The 12,579-nt window shown below is 40.8% G+C and overlaps 1 pseudogene; it reads right to left on the bottom strand.

Annotated features, from left to right (window-relative positions):
• Positions 1-2,599: 2,599 nt before the first annotated feature.
• Positions 2,600-3,740, bottom strand: LOC111542841 (annotated as a pseudogene).
• Positions 3,741-12,579: the final 8,839 nt, after the last annotated feature.

Consider the following 12,579-nt stretch of genomic DNA (forward strand, 5'->3'; position numbering starts at 1 on the left):
GCACAGTGGTTTATATTTCTCCTTGAAGAGGTCTTTCACATCCCTTGTCACCTGTATTCCTAGATATTTTATTCTCTTAGTAGCAATTGTGAACAGGAGTTCATTCATGATTTGGCTCTCTGCTTCTCTATTGTTGGTGTAAAGGAATGCTTGCAATTTTTGCCATTGATTTCGAATCCTGAGACTTTGCTGAAGTTGTCTATCAGCTTAAGGAGTTTTTGGGCTGAGAGGATGGGGTTTTAATCACGTCATCTGAAAACAGAGACAATTTGACTTCCTCTCTTCCTATTTGAATACCCTTTATTTCTTTCTCTTGCCTGATTGCCCTGACCAGAACTTCCGTTACTATGTTGAATAGGAGTGGTGAGAGAGGACATCCTTGTCTTGTGCCAGTTTTCAAGGGGAATGCTTCCAGCTTTTGGCCATTTAGTATGATATTGGCTGTGGGTCTGTCATAAATGGCTCTTATTATTTTGAGGTATGTTCCGTAAATACCTAATTTATTGAGAGGTTTTAACGTGAAGGGATGTTGAATTTTACTGAAGGCTTTTTCTGCATCTGTTGAGATAATCATGTGGTTTTTGTCTTTGGTTCTTTTTACATGGTGGATTACATTTATTGATTTGTGTATGTAGAACCAGTCTTGCATCTCAAAGATGAAGCTGACTTGATCATGGTGGATAAACTTTTTGATGTGCTGCTGGATTTGGTTTGACAGTATTTTATTGAGGATTCTCACATTGATGTTCATCAGGGATATTGACCTGGAGTTTTCTTCTTTTGTTGTGTCTCTTCCGCTTTTGGGATCAGGATAATGCTGGCTCCACACAATGTGTTAGGGAGGATTCCCTCCTTTTCAGTTGTTTGGAATAGTTTCAGAAGGAATGATACCAACTCCTCTTTGTGCCTCTGGTAGAATTCAGCTGTGAACCTGTCTGATCCTGGGTTTTTTTTGGTTGTTAGGTATTAATTACTGCCTCAATTTCAGAACTTTTACTGGTCTATTCAGGGGTTGGAATTCTTCCTGGTTTAGTCTTGGGAGGGTGTATGTGTTCAGGAATATATCAATTTCTTCTAGATTTTCTAGTTTATTTGCACAAAGGTGTTTGTAGTGTTCTCTGGTGGTAGTTTGTATTTCTGTGGGGTCAGCTATGATATCCCCTTTATCATTTTTTAAAAATAATTATTTTAATTACAAATTTCCACCAATTCTTGCCAATCATATTATTGTGGATATCACAAATGAATTATATAACAGTATTACCTTATATTCATCTGCATGAAACTTAAGAGAAAGGAGAGAAGAAATGTATACGTTTCTGAGAATGATACCATAAAGCTCATATTTACAGTATGGTAGTCTGTAAACATACAGTATGGTAGTGGGCCTGCCAGTTAAAGCCCACTCTTCTATCATCACCCAGCTGCATGACCCTGAGCAAGTCACTTTTGTCTGCTCATTTTAAAAATCATCTATCACCTGACTTCTCTATCTATGAGAGTTAACTGGCTGCATGCAAAATACCATGAAAAATACCATGCACTTATAAGTGTGAAGTAGCACTGTAAAGTGACTTATATATTACTGGTCTTTCTGTTTTTAGAGTAATAATATTCATATATCAGTAAAAGTCAACATGTGTTTGCTAAGTGATCCTTTTGAAAGGATCCCTTTAAAAGCTCCTAGGTATCAGCTTTACTGACAATCTGGCATGATTCTGAAGCCAGCATTTCAACTCCTGGAATGATATACAATAGTCACAACTTGAATTAATAACTAATGAAATAAAATGCCCTCTTATTCTCCAAAATGTAATAATTCAGGAGTAATGACATCAAGATTTTGTAATACTCAAACTAAGGAAAAAAATGTCCCACCATGGCTTGTTTAAATGACTTAAAGTACAAGTGGTAACTATGGTGACTAGGGAACCAACATTTAAAAATCAAAATATTATTACAAAAATCAAATTTCCCATGAATTTCTAAAAACTAAAATTCTGAGATTTTGTGTCTGAGAAACTGCTTCTTCAGCAAAATATTTAGCACTGACTACATCATCCCAAATCTATGGTATGGCCAGGTATTTAGGTCCTTCAAGCAACATTTTTAGAAAGGGTCCCATTGCTCTTTACTTGCAAAATGACTATTTCTAGGGCCTCAAAATTCAAGAGACAACCTATATATTTATAATGTTAAAAAAGGGAAGACTTTGGCATGTGAACCAGAACTATGTAATTGTGAATATCTGGCAAATTGATCTCTATGTGTATATATAAGGTATAGCTGACATGATTATTACAAGTTTTTTGGAAGCTTGAAGGCCAAGGAAAATAATCTGCAAATATATCTTGCTGATTTATCAAGTACTGAGATGTTAATGAATTCTTCATATTGTTACTCATATATCAGTTCTTTAGAATTTCTTAGCCTTTGGGTACTCTAAGCCTTGGATGGAACCATTTAGGGAGTAGCCAGATATATGCAAATAATATTATGATTTAAAAACATTTCTGCTTTATCAAAGTGAAAAGATAAATATTGCAAACACTGAAAATGTGAAAATAAGATTCGAGAGAGCTGCCAACTCTTTGGGTACCAGTTAGAAAGTATCTTCATCTGATTCATCACTCTTGGGTTTGGTAAGTCTTTCTAGTTCTTCTCCATCCCCACTGGAACTCTCCCAAAGATTGCCACTTAGATCTCGGATCCTTTCTTGCCTAGGTGCGTATTCTGGACCTTGAGGCTTGTTGGCATTATAAATAAATATAGAGACAAGGACTGATGGGGCTTCCAAGAAAAATTCCAGGGAGGGCCTGAAGTCAAAGACCAGGACAGACACTGTTGTGATAATGACAGTGGTAACCTGGGCCCTTAAGACATGGAATGTCCAGGAACTTCAGAATGAAAACCATTGAAAGGCCCTGGAATGCAGTTACAAAAATAAGGGCTACTGAAAATGCACTGTGGCCATAAAAATTCCACAGTTCTTAATCTGATCACGGTTACTCCTCTGAAGGCCCAGAGTCAGCCCATTAAACAGAATGCCAAAGAAACAGAGTTTGCTGTTCTGTATGAAGATGCTTTCAGTGAGCTGGTTCCCTTCCTTCAATATCTTTTCATTACAGATATTAGCCATTGAAGAAATAAAACACTGGACTATAATAAGAACATGGCCCATGCTAAGATGGACGTGACTGAAAACCTTGACTGTGGTGTTCCATTTAGCTTCAGGAAAAGTCCATTCCTTTGTTATACAATTGTCTTTTCTGGGACACTCACTTCTGAAAAGAAGGCAGGAATTGGATGGGCTGAAGAAGGCATCATGATGAAATCCATGTCCTGCCAAGTTGTGCTGTAAAGTTTTAGTTCCAGCAGTCAAGGCCAAAATAGACAAAAATAAAATCAGGAAGGAAGCCCACTGGATGCAGTTTAGATGCCTCTTCAGCGCTATCCTGAATAGAAGAGCTGTTGTTATAATGCTAAAATTTGAGACGACAACAGCCATGGCCTTTCTTTATGACACAGAATGACACAAGCACACAGAAAACTAGCTTCACCAGTTCTGAGCACACATTCACAGTAGTTGGAAGATAATCATACTTGTTTTCTTCATTGGCAGCATACTTCACCAGTAATATGTGACTTGAGCTTAAAGCAATGAATATGGCACCTAGCAGGAATGTATACATTGTTGACAAGGGGTATATTATAAGATGACTACAGCACTGTTTTTCCATTCCATTGTTTTTTAATTGCATCCTAGAGCTGAGACAGCAACTGTCTGGCCTTATAGTAGCAGCAGTAGCCTTTAGGGTCCATAGGTGGAGAAGTTACAGTAGGTATAGGTGAAAGAGCCTCTGCTTCTAAGCCGCCCATTGCGGAACCCCTTTATCTTTTTATTTTTTAGATGGAGTCTTTCTCTGTCGCCCAGGCTGGAGTGCAGTGGCACCATCTCTGCTTACTGCAAGCTCCACGTCCCGGGTTCACAGCATTCTCCTGCCTCAGCCTCCTGAGTAGCTGGGACGACAGGCGCCTGCCACCGCGCCTGGCTAATTTTTTGGTATTTTTAGTAGGGACGGGGTTTCACTGTGGTCTCGATCTCCTGATCTCATGATCTGCCCAACTTGGCCTCCCAAAGTGCTGGGATTACAAATGTGAGCCACTATACCCGGCCTCCCCTTTATCATTTTTTATTGTGTCTATTTGATTCTTCTTTCTTTTCTTCTTTATTAAGCTAGGTAGTGGTCCATCTATTTTGTTAATTTTTTCAAAGAAACAGCTCCTGGATTCATTGATTTTTTGGAAGATTTTTTGTGTCTCTGTCTCCTTCAATTCTGCTCTACTCTTAGTTATTTCTTGTCTTCTGTTAGCTTTTGGATAAGTTTGCTCTTGCTTCTCTAGCTCTTTTTAATTGTGATGTTAAGATGTTGATTTGAGATCTTTCTAGCTTTCTGATGTGGGCATTTAGTGTCATAAATTTCCCTCTTTACACTGCTTTAGCTGTATCTGAGAGACTCTGGTACATTGTCTCTTTGTTCTCATTGATTTCAAAGAACTTCTTGGTTCCTGCCTTAATTTCATTATTTAGCCAAGAGTCATTCAGGAGTAAGTTGCTCAGTTTCCATGTAATTGTGTGGTTTTGAGTAAGTTTCTTGATCTTGAGTTCTAATTTGATTGCACTGTTGTCTGAGAGACTGTTTATTATGATTTCCATTCTTTTGCATTTGCTGAGGAGTATTTTATTGCCAATTATGTGGTCCATTTTATAATAAGTGCCATAAGGCACTGAGAAGAACGTATATTCTATGGATTTGGGGTGGAGAGTTCTGCAGATGTCTGTTAGGTCCACTTGATGCAGAGCTGAGTTCAAGTCATGAATATCCTTGTTAATCTTCTGTCTCACTGATCTGTCTGATATTGATAGGGACATGTTAAAGCCTCTCACTATTATTGTGTGGGAGTCTAAATCTCTTTGTAGGTCTCTAAGAACTTGTTTTATGAATCTGAGTGCTCCTGTATTGGGTGCATATATGTTTAGGATAGTTAGCTCTTCTTGTTGAATTCATCCCTTTACCATTAGGTAATGCCATTCTTGTCTTTTTTGGTCTTTGTTGGTTTAAAGTCTGTTTTGTCAGAGACTAGGATTGCAACCCCTGCTTTTTCTTGCTTTCCATTTGCTTGGTAAATTTTCCTTCATCCCTTTATTTTGAGCCTATGTATGTCTCTGCATGTGAGATGGGTCTCCTGAATACAGCATACTGATGGGTGTTGACTCTTTTTCCAATTTGTCCTTTTTTGGGGGAAAAACTCACTCATTTGGGCTGCCTGGATTCCTCAGAACTACCAGGAGGAAAGGCTAAATCTGCTGGTCCAGAGACTGCGGATGCCGCTCCCCCTAGGGACTCAGGCCCAGAAAGATCACGATTCTGTCTCTGAGCCCCTGGCTGGAGTTGTTGGAGTTTGTGAAGGGAGGCCCTGCCTAGTGAGGAGGAATGGGTCAGGGCAGGCCTGTAGAGGCACTCTGGTTGCAGTTTGCCACAGCTGGTGTGTTGGGCTGTGGGGGACACCTCTTGGGAATAAGTTGTCCAGCCTCCCTGGCTCCAGCAAGGGAAAAATACAGCCTGAAGCTTAGAAATGGCTGCCACCCTTCCCCTTCCCAGGGAGCATAGTGTCTTAGGCAGCTATCTGTCCCAGTGCTGGCTGCTGCCTCTTCCCCAAGGAGCTCAAATGGCTTAGGCAACAGGCAGATGCAGCTGTGTTGCTGGTCACCCCTCCCTACTGGGAACTCAGCAGGCTTAAGGTGATTCTAGCTGACAGGCTGTTGAGAATCTGTGCAGCTCCAGGGGTGGGACCCTAGGCCCAGTGGCATGAGTTCACAAGTGGGATCTTCCAATCCATGGGTTGCACAGTTCCGTGGAAAAAGCACAGTTTCCCTGGCTGGGCAGCATGCTCACTCACTGCCTCACTTGGCTAGCGGGTGGGGGCTACCCGGCCCCATGTGGCCGTCAAGTGGGCTGCCACATCACGTTGCTCTTCCTTCCTCTTTGTGGGTCACACCAGCTACCTAGTCAGTTCTAATGACAGAATCTGGATATGTCAGTTGCCGGGCAGGATTTACATGCTATGGTTCGTTTTGATGGAAGCTTCCTGTAGTGGCTGCTAGTTGGTCATCTTGGCCCCATCCCCCAGCTGTCATTTTTATTATTTCTCTCATTCGACTTATTTTTGGCTTGATTTGTTGTTTTTCTAGCTTCTCATGGTGCATCATTAGATTATTTATTATCTTTCTACTTTTTAAATATAGGCATTTTTTGCTATAAACTTTCTTCTTAGCACTGCTTTTGCTGTATTCCATAGGTTTTGGTATTTTGTGTTTCAATAAATGTTTTTTACTTCCTCCTTAATTTCTTCCTTGATCTAATGGTCATTCAGGAGCATGTTGTTTAATTTCTATATATTTTTACAGTTTCCAGAGTTCCTCTTTTTGTTGATTTCTGGGTTTATCCCATTGTGGTGTGAGAAAATACTTGACATTATTTTCTTTCTCTCTCTCTCTCTCTCTTTTTTTTTTTTTTTGAGATACTCTGCCCAGGCTGGAGTGCAGTGGCACCATCTCGGTTCACTGCAAGCTCCGCCTCCTGGGTTCACGCCATTCTCCTGCCTCAGCCTCCCAAGTAGCTGGGTCTACAGGCACCCACTACCACACCCAGCTAATTTTTTGGTATTTTTAGTAGAGACGAGTAGCTGGGACTACAGGCGCCCACTACCACATCCAGCTAATTTTTTGGTATTTTTAGTAGAGACGGAATTTCACCATGTTAGCCAGGATGGTCTCGATCTCCTAACCTTGTGATCTGCCCACCTCAGCCTCCCAAAGTGCTGGGATTACAGGCTTGAGCCACTGTCCCGGGCCTGATTTCAAGTATTTTCTTTAAGTTTTAAAAATTTGTGAAGACCTGTTCTGTGTCCTAACATATGGTCTGTCCTGGAGAATGTTTCACATACTGATGAGAAAAATTATGTATTCTGTAGTTGTTGGATAAAATGTTCTGTAAATGTCTATTAGGTCCATTTGGTCTAATGTGCTGTTTAAATCCAATGTTTCTTTTGAATTTCTGACTAGATGATCTGTCTCATGCTAAGAGTGGAGTGTTAAAGCCCCCAACTATTATTGTATTAAAGTCTGTGTCTCTTTTTAGATCTACTAATATTTGCTTTACATATCTGGGTATTCTGGTGTTAAGTGCATCTTCTTCTTACTTTTTGTTTTGACGTGAAGTCTGTTTTATCTGATGCAAGTATAACTACTCCCATTCTCTTTTGGTTTCCATTTATATGGAATTTTTTTTCCACCCCCTTTCTTTCAGTCCATGTTTTTTGTTTTTGTTTTTTTTCCCCGGGTAAGGTGGTTTCTTGTAGGCAGCATGTAGTTGGGTCACTGAAAGAAATCCATTCAGATAGTCTGTATTATTTAAGTGAAAAGTTCAATCCATTTACATTCAAAGATATTATTGGCATGTGAGGGCTATTTCCGGTTATTTTATTAATTGCTTCCTGGTTGCTTTGTATATTCTTTGTTTCTTTCTCTTTTGTTTATCATTGCAGTTTACTGGTTTTCTGTAGTTGTAACATTTGAGTCCCTTCTTTTCCTTATTTGTGTGTTTGCTCTACCAGTGAATTTTATACTTTTGTGTGTTTTCATGATGTTATATATTGTCTTTTCGCTTCCAGATGTAGGACTCCCTTAGCATTTCTTGTAGACCCAGTCTATTGGTGGTAAATTATCTGTTTTTGTTTGTCTGGAAAAGACGTAATTTTTCTTTTAGTTATAAGGGCTAACCTTGCTGGGTGTAGTATCCTTGGCTGAAAGTTTTTTCTTTCAACACTTTAATACATAATCCCATTTTCTTCTGACCTGTAAGGTTTCTGTGGAGAAATTTGCTGTTGGTCAGGTGGGGGTTCCCTTATAGGTGGCTACATGCTTTTCTTTTGCTCTTTTTAGAATTCTTTCTTTTTCTTTGGCTTTTGACAGTTTGACCATGATGTGTCTTGCAGAAGATCTTTTTGAATTGTATCCGTTTGGGGATCTCTTAGCATCCTGTATCTGGATGTCTAAATTTGTTAGTAGACTTGGGAATTTTTATTATTCCACAGGTTATCTAACTCTTTTGTTTTCTCTTCACCTTCTGGGACACTGCAAATTTGAATATTTGGTAGCTTTATGGTCTCTCATATGTCGTTTAGACTTTGTACATTTTTAAATCCTTTTTTCTTTTTTTTTGTCTGACTTGGTTATTTCAGAAAGACGTGTCTTTATGTCGTTATTCCTTCTGCTTGATCTAGTCTATTGTTGAAGGTTTCAAATGTATTTTTAATTTCATTTAATAAATTCTTCCTTTCCAGATTTTCTGTTTGGTTCCTTTTTATGATATCTATCTCTTCAGTAAATTTCTCATTCTGAATTATTTTTCTTATTTCTTTGTATTATTTTTCTGTATTCTCTTGTATTAAGTTTCTTTAATATTATTACTTTGATTTTTTTTGAGTCAGGATCTCTGTTGCCCAGGCTGAGTGCAGTGGCAATCATGGCTCACATTAACCTCAACCTCCCAAGCTCAAGCAATCCTTCCACTTCAGCCTCTCAAGTAGCTGGGACTACAGGCATGCACCACCATGCCTGGCTGATTTTTTTGTAGAGACAGGATCTCCCTGTGTTGCCTAGGCTGGTCTCAAATTCCTGGGCTCAAATGGTTCTCTTGCCTAGGCCTCTCAATGTGCTGGGATTATAGGTATGAGCCACTGCACTTGGCTCAATGTTATTATTTTGAATGATTTTTCCAGGATTTCATAAATTTCTTTTTGATTATAATCTGTTGCTGGAGAATTACTGTTTCTTTGGAGGTGTCATATTTCTTTGCTTTTTCATAGTTCCTGTATGTTTACCTTGCTATCTGCACATCTGATGTGACAATTATGTCTTCAAAATTTTTTTTTGTATTTGCTTTGGTAGGGTAGAACTTTTTCCTGAATATGTATCTATGACATGGGTTTGGTACAGCACTTTCGTTTTGATGCATGCAGTAGTGTAGTCTTTGTATGAGTTTGTTGGCTATAACCACTGTCAATAGTATATGTGAGTTCCTCAGTGCCTCAGGGTGCAATGGTTAGTGGAGGCTCTGATGAAGGTTTGCTGGGGACAGGGATGCCAGGTGAATTTGTCCTCAGGTTCCAGTGGTGGCAGTTGTTGGCTGAGCATGCCTGTCCTTGGGCTCCAGGGCGGCATATGCTGGTGCCGGTGTTAGTGGGTCCAGGTTGCCAATTCTTGAGCTTTCAGACAGCTTGCTTGGGTGCCATGAGTGGCAGTGGTGGGCCAGGTGGATACACAGATTCTCAAGCCTATGGGCAGCAGGCGTAGTGCATGTATTAGCAGTAGCAGTGGCAGGACAATTATATGGCTCCTAATTGTTCCACACTGGTGTTGGCAGTTGCTGCGAAAGGATGGGCAGGCCAATCCTCAGGCCTGCAGGAGATACGTGCAGGCAATGTCAACTATGGTGTTAGTGGCAGGTTGGAGAGGCCTGACCTCAGGTCCCCAGAAGGAGTGCTTCAGTGCCAATGATGGAGGACTGGGCGGGGCAGTCCCCAGGCCCCTGATGGTATGCTCAGGCACTGGGGAGGCAGAAATTGGTCTAGCAGAGCTGTTCTCAGGCCTCCTGGTGATGTGCACAGGTGCTGGCTATGTATGTAACCCTTCCACTGGGGAGGGTAGGGTTCTTCTCAGTGGCAGCAGCTATCTGTAGGTGCCTGGGGAGCAAGTGCTTCACTTGCTCTTTGGCCATAGGCAGTGGCAGCCTGCAGTGATGGTGGCTGCAGTGGGGGAGTTTGTCTTTGAGGTATGTAAACGTGCATGGTGGTTTCTCTGCTGGGGGCAGCAGGGTTATTGCCAATGGCTCACAATTCAGCCCTGGCAGCAGCAGTCAGTCAAGGTAGTGGCGACAGGTGGGGAATGTCATTGAGTATCTAGGGAGGTGGAGATGCAGAGCTGTTGGGCTTGCAGGCAGGATTCAGTCTTTTGGGGGCTGAATCTCCATAAGGCACTTTGCTGTAGCTACTTAAGGCTCAGGGTATGTGGGAGCCAGCATGGGCCCCCTCTCTGGAGCAATGCCTTCCTGTGTTCTCCAGGCAGCTCCCCCTGTTAGTCTCAAGGTTTATGTGATTTGAAGCCTCTCCCATAGCTAGGATTGCAGGATTCTGCGGTAGGAATGTGGACCACTGAAGGTCGCTCACTTACCCTTTTCCCACACTGGGCTCCCAGTAGATCGTGGCCAAGCAGACTGTCCTGTTTTTCTCTCCTTCCTTGCTTTAGGTGTTTGTTGTCACTTCTCCATTGAATTCCAGTGTTCTTTCTTAGATGATCTATTTGAAGTGTGATTATCTACTCACTATTTTTGTTCTTTGTGAAGGAGGCAAGTACCAGATGCCTCTTGTCATTAAAATTTTAATTGAAGGAAATGTAGTGCCTAAAGGATTAAAAGAGAAAGAAATAGAGAATAAAAAGAGATCTGATAAAATAAAAATTACTAGTGAACCAAATATATCCCAACCTCTCAGCAGGGACATACACAGACATCCTCATAAGGAACACAGAAACTTTGATTTTCATTAGACTTAATGTTTTCAGGCTGATTTTTAAACTATGGCAGTCTCTTTGCAAAGACTGAAATCTGAAAGTTGCTTCTTGTGTTGATTTAAAAGATATGAGCTGACTTTTTTATTTTCAAAAGGCATGTCCTTTGTTGTTCTAGAAATAATAATAAAAGTAATATCTTAATGTCAAGCAGTCCTTACTTCTACATACTCGGCATTTCCAGTCCTGCATTTTTTACCATACATGGTCTACACTAGGGATGTTGGGAAGTTGATGTGCTTCTGAAAAGTAGTGTGCAAATAGCCTTTGGCAAATCTTAACATTTGAAAAATATCCTGGGTGACTTTTTTATTTAAGGAAATTAAGTGGTTAGTCGTTTTGTTAAATGAGTAGTTAATGCTGCAATTTGTCTTTTGAGTGTAATGTTTGTATTTTGCAGTTCCCTTATATGTAAGTGACCTCAGTAGACAGTAGACACATTTCTTCTTTATTTTCTTTCCAGAGACTTCTTCTTTCTTCCTAGTCATTTATGGCTGTCGCATCTTGGTCTAATAAGATGAGATGACTGGTTGGTTCACTGTGGTGTCCCCTTCCACCCTTTAGATCTATGACCTCCACCCAGTCCTCTTCCATGTTGGCCTTTGAGTGGGCTAGAACATGGAAGGATGAGGGTGACTTCTTTTCTTCATCCATAGTGACCCACTTTGGGGTCAACAAAATTTCTTAGTCTTGACTAAGTCTTGACCCCACCCTGGATTCCCATGGGATGCAACTGAAGGGCTGTGAGTTTGGGGACCTGGACTTGGGTCAAAATCATTTATGACCTTCTCACATGGATCAGATCAAAGTTGGCCAGATGGAGGGCTATATTATCTCACCTCAGGTGATCTGCCTGCCTCCGCCTCCCAGAGGGCTGGCATTACAGGTGTGAGCCACCACACCCAGCCGTGTTAAAGCTTTTAATCCAGAAAAGGGCACTCTGAATGGGAAATCACATTCGGAATTTGAGTCTGGCATCCAAGCTCCCTCAGAGGGTTATTACTAGGCTGAACTCTCAATCTCTGCATGAGAGCTCAATCCACTCAGCATGACCTGTGGCACAAGATATATAGAAAGCATGAAAACAAGAGAAGGAGAATAAAATAAATAAGAGAAGTATGGAAAAGACTATGATACTATGGATACTTGGAAACAAGAGTCCAAGCAATAGACTCTAGCAATAGAAAGCAAAGTTTCTTTAGCAATAGAAACTATGATTTTTACCTGATTTTACTTTTTATTTATTTGTTTGTTATTATACTTTAAGTTCTAGGGTACATGTGCATAACGTGCAGGTTTGTTACATATGTATACTTGTGCCATGTTGGTGTGCTGCACCCATCAACTCGTCATTTACATCAGGTATAACTCCCAGTGCAATCCCTCCCCACTCCCCCCCTCCCCATGATAGGCCCCGGTGTGTGACGTTCCCCTTCCTGAGTCCAAGTGATCTCATTGTTCAGTTCCCACCTATGAGTGAGAACATGCGGTGTTTGGTTTTCTGTTCTTGAGATAGTTTGCTGAGAATGATGGTTTCCAGCTGCATCCATGTCCCTACAAAGGACACAAACTCATCCTTTTTTATGGCTGCATAGTATTCCATGGTGTATATGTGCCACATTTTCTTAATCCAGTCTGTCACTGATGGACATTTGGGTTGATTCCAAGTCTTTGCTATTGTGAATAGTGCTGCAATAAACATACGTGTGCATGTGTCTTTATAGCAGCATGATTTATAATCCTTTGGGTATATAACCAGTAATGGGATGGCTGGGTCATATGGTACATCTAGTTCTAGATCCTTGAGGAAGTGCCATACTGTTTTCCATAATGGTTGAACTAGTTTACAATCCCACCAACAGTGTAAAAGTGTTCTTATTTCTCCACAG

The sequence above is a fragment of the Piliocolobus tephrosceles genome, chromosome 11 (assembly GCF_002776525.5).
Source record: "Piliocolobus tephrosceles isolate RC106 chromosome 11, ASM277652v3, whole genome shotgun sequence".
Classification (NCBI taxonomy): Eukaryota; Metazoa; Chordata; class Mammalia; order Primates; family Cercopithecidae; genus Piliocolobus; species Piliocolobus tephrosceles.